Genomic DNA, 10,819 nt, shown 5'->3' on the forward strand with positions numbered 1-10,819 from the left:
CGGAAGCAACTAATCCCTTGGCTGAGACCCGTAGCAAGGATGACGCCACCAAAGCCAAGCAGAAAAGGAGGCACAAAGAGCAGCGTATTCAAATTAGAAGGAAGGGGAAGAGAAGAAGAGTTGAGGACACAGTTGGTCGACCTGGTAGCACCCGCGTCAGTGAAGACAGAAGCATCGGCAATAAGGCCGATATGCAAGAAAACGTACGGAACTGGAATAGGAAGCATCGCTTCAAAAGATGCAAAAAAGACCAGCCAGAAAACCGGTCTTCCGAAAGTCGAAGTAAGAGCAAGTATCCAATCAAGATGCAGGAGACCAACAAGACAACGTTGTTTTGAACGTGTAATAAGCTGTGCACAAGGGATGCATTTAAAATTATCAGGCATATCATGTTTCATAAAGCATGGTTACATTTGTATATAAATGTTGACACTTCCAAAGGAAGAGGGATGTGTTGATATGCCGTTGGGACAGGAAAAGAACACTGGGACGCTGAAGGGTGTTAAGGGGGCACTTATGAGACGCGAGGACCAACTTGCATCGCTAGAGGCTGAGGTAGCAGTGGTGGCCGATGAAAATAAAAGGTTGAAGGCGAAGGTCGATGACCTGGACAATTGGTCACAAAGGCAGAACCTCCGAGTTGTGGGATTGCAGAGGGAATAGAGGCTCCAAACCCCACCGGGTATTTATCGCAGGTGATCTTGAAGATCGCAGATAATAGCCGTCTCTCCTCCTCCCTGATTGGACACTCAAGAAGAAGCCTCAACCAAATGAGCCACCTCGTGCGTTGATCATTAGGTTTGATAGCTTTGAGATAAGGACAAGATCCTGAAGTGGGCCGAGGAGCACGGCGATGTAAAATGGGAAGGAAGCATTATACGAGTGTATCAAGGTGTGGATGCAGAAATAGCGAGGAAATGGGCAGCCTTTAACAAGGTGAAGGCAGTGTTCTACAGGAACAGCTTCGTTTCGGAGTACTGTACCCGGCGAGGTTCTGGGTCATACACAAGGCCAAGGATTATTTTTTCAAGACACATGGGGCATCATTCTCCGCCGGCGGGAGTCTCCGTTTTGCCGGCGCCCAGGGGTTTCCCGACGGCGTGGGGCTGCCCCACAATGGGAAACCCCATTGACCGGCCGGTGTAATGGAGCATTTGTATATAAATGTTGACACTTCCAAAGGAAGAGGGATGTGTTGATATGCCTCTGCACAATTTTGTATATAGTTGACTATTAATGTATATAGTTATCGATGCAACCTTGATAGAAATCTAGTTTTAATATATAATAAGTTTAATAAGAAGAGATGGTTCAAAATCAAAATGGCTTATTCAAGTGGTTCAGGATCAAAATGGCTCACTAAGGTCACACAGTTCAAACCGACAAACAGTGAAAACTGCTGAATAGCATGACAATGGTCAGATTAAAACTCCAGACAGACACATTTGTTACACATTCGCTAGTATGTGAATCTGGGCAAAGTTCCTACTTCAGTGTTCATGAGAACTGATAAAGTGTGGTAGGAATGGGATGTTACGGTCACCCCATACTAAACATTTGATGGACACCCATTTCTATCGAATAAAAATGAAATATAATTATTATGACCCAATCACAGACAGAAAGGGAACAGAACATTAGCGATAGCAACTACCTTAAAAATGGGTGCCGATTTTGAGCAAATTATTCCGGAATCGTCATGCTCCTGTCTTTGACTATTACCTGTGCTTTGCTCTGAAAGCTGCCATTTTGTCTATTTTCAACTTCTCTGCATTGTGTATTTTAATTTGAAGAAATCATCAAGGACTGTAATTTGTATTGAATTTGACTCAGTCACCTGTATTTGCTTGGACAAAATGAACTTTTAAAAACTCTGTATTTGCAAGCAAACTGACCTGATCAAGAGACATTTGAAACTGACTGAATAAAGCTTGAATTTACTTCACGCATGAAGCTTAGTTTTAAGTTCTGTCGAGTAATACATCGTGCGGCAACACATAATATATATTGACCAGAGTACAGATCTTTCAAATCCCCAACCAGCTGGTGGCAATAGAGATCTACCATGTGACCCAAGATATCCGGAGGATGTAGTAAGTCGTACAAGAGGATAGTTGCACCAGAAGTAGCTCCAGGAGAATTCACTGAATTCATTTATTTTGTTACCGTTTGTATCATAGTTCATTAGTTATCTTTCCACATGTTCATCTTGTTAATAAAATATCTTACTAGTCAAAGAACTAGATGTTCTGTGTGCATCTGTACTACAGCCACAACACAGAACATAACAACGGCGAAATGGGAAGAGGAGTTGGGACCCATCTTAGATTAGGATGTGTGGATTGAGACCCTTTGTAGACTAAATTCCACCTCATCCTGCACACGGCTCAGTCTCATCCAACTCAAGGTGGTTCATTAGAGCTCATCTAACCAAATGTAGCATGAGCAGGTTCTTTGATGGAGTGGAGGACAGATGCGAACAGTGTTCCCATGGGCCTGCCAACCACACCCACATGTTCTGGTCTTGCCTAAAGATGGTGAACTTTTGGGTCTCCTTTAACACCATATCAGTAGTTCTTAACATTGATCTGGAGCCTTGTCAGCTGGTGGCCATTGTCGGGGTTTTGGACTTGCAGGGGCTGCAGACGGAGGTGAAGGTGGATGCGCTTGCCTTTGCCTCACTGATAGCCCAAAGGTGAGTTCTGCTGGGATGGAGAGCGTCTGCTCCGCCTAATGCCTCGGCCTGTTTGGGTGACCTTATGGACTTTTAATACCTGGCAAAGTTCAAGTATATCATCAGGGGATCGGTAGAGGGATTCTATCTGAGGTGGCAACCATTTATCTCGCACTTCAAAGAGTTAATTATCATCAGCTGTTTGAGGGGGGGTGGGGGAGCAGGGTTTATGGGTGGGGTTAGAGGGATACTGGGAGGGGGGGTTGGGTGTAGCCTTTGGTGTGGTTTTCTCTATCTCTGATTTCTTGTGTTGTTAACGTGACAATGGTACCATGTTTGAACAATTTTCATCGTTGTGTAGTTTAGATGGTGTTTGTTATCTATGAAACATTCAATAAAATATTTTTTTCAAAATGTTTCAGATCAACGGCCTTTCATCAGGGGGGATTTGATAGAACTGCTCGAAAATTATGAACGGTTTCAAAAGAGAAGGAACGTTCCAGTGGCAGAAGAGTCCATAGCCAAAGGACACGGATGTAAGGTGATTCTTGTTAAAAGAACTTGAGGTGACATTAGGGGGGAAAACATTATGTGAGTGTGGTGATTTGGAATATACAGCTTGAAAGGGTGGTAGAGACAGATTTAATAGTAACTTACAAAACAAAATTAATTGGAGAAATACTTGAAGGAAAAATATTTGCAGGGCCATGGAGAAGGAACAAGGCGGTGGGGCTAATTGGATGGCTCTTCGAGGCAGCACAGACATGACACAAATAGCCTCCTTCTGTGCTATAACATTCCATGAAACATGAATGCTTATAAAGTCCTGGTGCAACTTTAAAAGCTTTACATGTACATGAAAGAAGCAAACTATAAATATATGAAAGTGTAATTCAAATGCTGCATTAATATTTTCCATTGGATTTCATAATAGTGAATTGGATTGAAAATGGCAACAGTAGAAGAAGAGGTGAACTGTTGGAAAATCAGATTAAATGATGTACAATGTGACAGTTATGTTGAAATCTAGAAAATGTAACTGTACTGTGTTAAACTCTTATGAATTATAATTTCATGTGGTCAGTTTGCTTCCATCATATGCATACTAAAGGTAACTAAAATTTAAGGTTGCTCAAGAACTTTATAAGCAACCGTTATAATTGTGCTATGCAGAGAATATCACCATCTTGTGGTACACTGGCGTCATTTCTGTTACAAGTGACTTATCAGGTTTCTACATGTCTATCTGGAACTTTTCCCTTTCTGGAGAAGTCTCAATTATATATTTTTTAAAATATTTTATTCAAGGCATTTTCACATAAACAAAAAGCAGAAGAACAACCATACAACATTGTAAACACCCAGCACCCACTCCTCCCCGCTCCCCCAATACTCTTACCCTTCTCCCACCTGCCTTCCCCATTTTAACCCCCTTACCCCCACCCCCCCACCTTTGCTGACCCCTCAATCCTCCTTCGAAAAATCAATAAGAGACCACGATCGGCGAATACTCCGAGTGAACCACCCCCGCCAGCAACGCCTTGTCCAACACAAAAACGTCAACCCAGGAGTACACCCGGTGCATGTGGGAAAAGTATGAAAATTCCTTCACCCTCAGTCTCCCAAACCTCCCCCGGGTCTGCCACAATATTCCCCACCACACTTATTCGCCAACACCACCACCCCCCTCACCTTCATATCCAGTCCTGAATGGAACACCCACCCCACCCATCCTTTCCGCAACCTTGTCTGGTCCCCATCTTTAACTGCGTCTTCTGCAGAAAGGCCACGTCCTCCTTCAGACTTTTCAGGTGCGCAAAGACACGTGACCGTTTGACTGGCCCATTCAGCTTTTTCACGTTGCACATGACCAGCCTGGTCAGGGTCTCTCCACCCCGCCCCCCCCCCCCCCCCCCCCCCCCCCCTCCCCTGCCGATCAGCCATATCCCTTTTTGGGCTAGCCCCCGGTCACACAACCCTCCAGGCCCACCCTCGGATACCCACCATTATCGATCCTTTTCCAACTGCACCACATCAACCACACCGTTGTCAGCAACCCTCCCCCCCCCACCTTAAACAAAACATTTCCCATCTTCCTCCCACCCCACACGCGTACCTTCTGGCAACCCCCCACTTTACTCCCATTAACTATCCCCACCCAGCTCCATAGTGGCCCCTGCCCAAGGCCTCCAACTTCCTTGCCCCCCCAATTCCCCTGCCTCCTGTCCATGCCCCCTAAAGAGCAACTAATTCCCCTTCCCTCTTCCATGCCCCCCCCCCCCCCCATGAAAAGCCTGCCCGCCAGAAACCCAGCCATCACAACCATTTGAAAGAGAAAACTTTTCAACAAAAAAAAAACGAACGCACAAATTCCTCCAAAGTTCAATGTCCTCACTCTCCTCCCAATCCATTGTCCCTCATGAACTCCATCACCTCTTCTGCCATGTCAAAATAGCACTTAAGCTTCTGGAAAGTCACCCAGAGCGGGCCGGGGTACAGCACTCCGAACTTCACCCCCTGTTTAAAGAAGGCAGCCTTGACCCAGTTGAACCCAGCCCTCCTCTTCGCTAGTTCTTCTCCCAGGTCCTGGTACACCCGCAGCTCGTTTCCTTCCCAGGTGCACCTCCTTGTCTGCCTCGCCCATCGGATTTTCTTCTCCTTGTCCAGAAAATGGTGCAACCGCACCACCATCGCCCTTGTCGGCTCACCCGCCTGCAGCCTCCTCATCAGCGCCCTGTGCACTTCAGAGGCCGGTCAAAGGGCCCCTTCCCCATCAGCTTCCCCAACATTTTGACCACGTACGTGCCGGCCTCCACACCTTTGATGACTTTAGGCATCCCCATGATCACAGGTTTTGTCTTCTGGAGCGATCTTCCAGATCCTCCACCTCCTCCTTCAGCCTCTTTTGGGTCTCCCACATCACCCCCAATGAGGCCACCAATGAGGCCAACTACTCCATGTGCTCCCCCACCCCCTCCTCCACTTTCTGGATCACCCGGCCTGGGACTCCAGCCTCTGCTCCACTCTCTCAATCCCTGACTTAATCGGCTCCACCACTTTGGCCAGGTCTTCCAGTGCCTCCTTCCTCTGCTGAAAGAACTTTGCATTTAGAAACTCTATTAGCTGCTCCGTTGACCACTGGTCGGGCAGGGCAGCTCCCTTGCTCTCCGCCATCTTATCCTGTGACGCACCACGAAGACTCTCCTGTTTCAGCAGCTCTTTTGCCCCACTCCTAGTTAGTGGATCCATCCACCAGCCACACCAGAGGAGTGAAACCTTCCAAAGGCATTCCTGCAACTCTTCCGTCAAATACTTCACCTTTCGGGCGGGGAAAAGACCAGAAACTACCGCCTTGAGCAGGAACAACCAAATGTGCGACCGCTCACTCCATGGCCGTCACCGGAAGTCAAGTCTGAATTATATTAAAGAGTTAATCACTTCAAATGACGGATTAATATTGGTCCCACAAAGCATTGAAGCTGCTGTCAAGGGTGATGAGGAAGCAAAATGACTTAAGTAAAAGCAAAAAATTTGTTTCCTTTTGTCTTGTGCACAATAACTTTAAAATATATGGGTGAATATTTTATGAACATAAAATTTAAAAAGGGAAGTATTTCTGCTCCTGCAGTTGATAACATTCCACAGTGAAATCCTCGTAATGCCACAATAGTAATTGTATGTTTGGGAATAGAGATAGTTTTAAGTACTTTATGTGCGTTGGGCGTAAGCTAGCGTTAAGTTTAATTTATATTTCTGCATTTGTGTAATAAGGAAACTGGAGTTCAGTTTCACTTGAAAAGATGCCTACATTTATTAATGATGTTTTATGACTCTAAAGCAAACACAGGATATAAGAAGCTGGGCTGTTGTCTAGTAACAGAGGGACCCACAGAGGCAACATAAACAGTTGGTTAGCAGTTGAAAGAATGTTATGCAGCAGTAAGGAGGTTTTTTTTACAGAAACTGCTGGAACAGAGCAAATTCCAAGCTAAAGGACAGACAGGAACAATACAAGAATAGAAAGCAAGTCCCAGAAACGATAGAAGAAATTCCCAGAAACCAGGGAGAGAGGGACAGATGCAAGTTCCAAGAATAACTTTTGGTCAAGAGAACAAAGAACAAGAATGTGGGGAAAAGGTTCTGTTCAGTGAAATTAAGAGTGAGGAGCAGAGAGAGAGCGAGAGAGAGACTCCAAATTAAAAAGGAAAAGCTGCAGAAAGCAGACAGAAAACAAAGTGGGCTTGTGAGATGCCATCAATCCAAGGATGCCCAAAGCTTGGTGACTCCTTATTCTAGGTCTGTGAAGCAGTGGTTGGCACGGTTGTGTATCTGAGCGTGTGGAGGGTGAAACTTCAATGCACGTGGCGATCCAGTGGAGGAACATTGAATGAAGAGGTTGAAACCCTCGAGATGGATCCTTGGTGAAGACATCAGAGTGCCAGCGTTGTTTAGAAGATTCCAAGACATGTTCTTCAAGAACAGAGATTGGAAACATTCATGTGAAAGAGTTCCAGTGCAATCAGTTGGCTCACAGTGTGATGAGAAATCCCTAGAGGTTTTCTGGTTGTCATCTGTGACTTGGATTCAGTGTGCAATGTCTGACCACCGTTTGCCTATTGGATTACATGGACATTGTACTCATTGAGAACATTAGAGTACAATATAGATTTTGTAACCTGTATTATCCTTACAAATATTACATCTGTAAAGGTATAGCTGAGGTGAAGGAGTACTGTATGAGAGTTCATGGCCGGGATTCTTCGAGCCTCCGTGGCAAAATCACGCTAGGCGCGGGGCAGAGGATGGGGCATCAGACCCGCAATTGGGTCCGATGCAGGGACGCGAACCTCCAGCGACCGGAGAATTGGCGGCACTCGCACGCGCGCGGTCGATGCAGCGCCGGTTGGGGGCCATTGAAAGAGGCCCCTGCGGCGATTCTCCGTGGTCGAACGACCAAGTTCCCACCGGCGTGGTTCATGTATGGTTCCACTCAGCGGGAGCTCGGCGTCGAGGCTGCGGTGGCCGTCCTGGTGAGGGGTGGGGGGATCAGTCTCCGAGAGGGACCTCCACGACGGTCAGGCCCACAATCGGGGGCCACCGATTGGCGGGCACGGGCAGTCTGGGGGGGCCTACCATCCACCGCTGTGCGGGTCTGCCATGTTGTGTGGCATCGGCGCGGATGCGGCCGCCGTGCACAAAAAAGCGGACCCTCGGCCGGCAGTGCAGGGCCGCTTATCGGCAGCCGGAGCTCCATGGAGCACTCTGGCGCCGTGCTGGTGTTGCCTTTTCTTTCACTCTGACTTTTCTGTGGCTCTGTTCCAATTATGGCAATCAGTGAATTTGCCTTTCTTTCTATGTTATCTATGTCTTAATGCTTAGAGTCGCCAGGTATCGAATGATACCATCACAAGTTTCAACTGGCTATCGATCAAAGAGCCAAACACCAGTTAGTTAGTTCAAGGTCAAGGGTACTTTATTTACACACAATTAGTCATGCAACATAAACACTACTAGTTAACTACACCTATCAGCTAAGACAACCTGTACTTAACTTCGGGCACCGGGCTTAGGTCAGAAAACAGCGGCCGCTGTTCAATTCTGGATCTCTCGGGTTCGAAGGAGTAACTGCTGCTCAGCTGGACTCATCCGTCTGGGAGCGGGCGTTGAACTTGGACCCGCTTCTGGTGTTGCTGCAATTGGCGATGGCCGTGACGGGGGTACCAAGGCCAAGAGGGCGCCAAGAGAGAGCGAACATATGGCGAACTCTTCTTCTTATACTCGGGGGGTTTTCGCGCTCTTTTGGGCAGTCCTTCGATTTGGGCCTTACTAATTGGGTGATCCCTGATCACTCCGTTCGATTCCTTAGCCAATAAGTGGGCGGGGATCTGGATGGCTGGGCATGTCCCAAGCGGTCACTGACCCCGTTGTTTGCGTTTCCCTTGAATAGGGAGTGGTGCCGAAACGTCTGGGACTTTCCCGGTTGCTTGAGTACCAGTCCTTTGTTTTGGGGCCATCAAATGCTAATCGGCCTGATTAACATGCTAATTGGACGGAGTTTCGATACCGTTTGGATTTCAGGCTCTGAGCCTGCCTGAGTCTTGGCTTGTCCATTTTACCCGCTAGGCTTGGCGAGTTTCTCTGTGTGGTAGTATGTATTAGGGGTCATGTGGGACTGGAAGCCCTAATGATGCTTCGCATGGTGGTAAGGGTTTACAGGGCTGGTCCTGGGAGGAAAACATTCATATGGCAATACAGTATGTACAATTTTGTCCTGTTTCAACTATTTACAGAAGGTATCGGGAGAAAAGCAAAATGTCCTTGTGAAAAGTCCATATATTGATTAAGATCGACGCCACGAGTCGGTCGGGTGGTCTGGTCGTCCGTGTCGATCGCCTCGGCCCAGGTGGTGGTGGTGGTGCTTGTACCGGTGTTGTCGTCTCCGGGAGCCTTGCGGTTTCAGCTTGGGTTTTATTCTTGGTCGGGCTTGAGGGGAGGGGAACCGATCCTCCTGGGAAGAGGGCGGTCGCGGGGTGCGGCGGTGGCAGGAAGGGGGGGGGTTGGGTGAATGGTGTCGGGGGGGTGTGTGTGTTGCCGGCGGGCGCCAGATCCCGCAGGGAGACCGTGTCCTGTCGGCCGTCGGGGTACTCCACGTAAGCGTACTGCGGGTTCGCGTGGAGGAGGTGAACCCTTTTGACCAACGGGTTCGCCTTGTGTGCCCGCACATGCTTTCGGAGCAAGATGGGTCCTGGGGCCGCCAGCCAGGTCGGCAGCGACGTTCCAGAGGAGGACCTCCTAGGGAAGACAAGGAGACGCTCATGAGGCGTTTGATTAGTGCTCGTACATAATAGCGACCGGATGGAGTGGAGAGCGTCCGGGAGGACCTCCTGCCACCGTGAAACTGGGAGGTCCCTGGACCGTAGGGCCAGTAGGACGGTCTTCCAGACCGTTCCGTTCTCCCTCTCTACCTGCCCGTTCGCCCGGGGGTTGTAGGTGGTCGTCCTGCTTGAGGCTATGCCCTTGCTGAGCAGGAACTGGCGCAGCTCGTCACTCATGAAAGAGGACTCCCTGTCGCTGTGGACGTATGCGGGCAACCGAACAGTGTGAAGATGGTGTTCAGGGCTTTAATGACTGTGGCCGCGGTCATGTCAGAGCAGGGAATGGCGAATGGGAAGCGGGAGTATTCGTCCACCACATTAAGGAAGTATGTGTTGCGGTCGGTGGAGGGGAGGGGCCCTTTGAAATTCAGACTAAGGCGTTCAAAGGGGCGGGAAGCCTTAATCAGGTGCTCACCATCCGGCCTGAAAAAATGCGGTTTGCATTCCGCGCAGATGTGGCAGTCCCTTGTGACTGTATGGACCTCCTCTAAAGAGTATGGGAGATTGCGGGACTTGATGAAGTGGAAAAACCGAGTGACCCCCGGGTGGCAGAGGTCCTCGTGGAGGGTTTGGAGGCGGTTAATTTGTGCGTTGGCACATGTGCCGCGGGATAGGGCATCGGACGGCTCGTTTAACTTTCCGGGACGATACGAGATCTCGTAGTTGAAGGTGGAGAGCTCGATCCTCCACCTTAAGATCTTGTCGTTTTTGATTTTGCGCCGCAGTGCATTATCGAACATGATGGCTACCGACCGTTGGTCGGTGAGGAGAGTGAATCTCCTGCCGGCCAGGTAATGCCTCCAATGTCGCACAGCTTCCACTATGGCTTGGGCTTCCTTTTCCACTGAGGAGTGGCGGATTTCTGAAGCGTGGAGGGTTCGGGAGAAAAAGGCCACGGGTCTGCCCGCTTGGTTAAGGGTGGCCGCTAGAGCTACGTCGGAGGCGTCGCTCTCGACCTGGAAGGGGAGGGACTCGTCGATGGCGCGCATCGCGGCCTTTGCGATATCCGCTTTGATGCGGCTGAAGGCCTGGCAAGCCTCTGTCGACAGAGGGAAGGTCGTGGTCTGTATTACGGGGCGGGCCTTGTCTGCGTACTGGGGGACCCACTGGGCGTAGTGTGAAAAAAAACCCAGGCAGCGTTTCAGGGCTTTTGAGCAGTGCGGGAGGGGAAATTCCATGAGGGCGCACATACGTTCGGGGTCGGGGTCTATTATCCCATTGCGCACTACGTAGCCCAGAATGGCTCGCCGGTTGGTGCTAAAAACGCACT

The sequence above is a fragment of the Scyliorhinus torazame genome, chromosome 9 (genome assembly GCF_047496885.1).
Source record: "Scyliorhinus torazame isolate Kashiwa2021f chromosome 9, sScyTor2.1, whole genome shotgun sequence".
Lineage (NCBI taxonomy): Eukaryota > Metazoa > Chordata > Chondrichthyes > Carcharhiniformes > Scyliorhinidae > Scyliorhinus > Scyliorhinus torazame.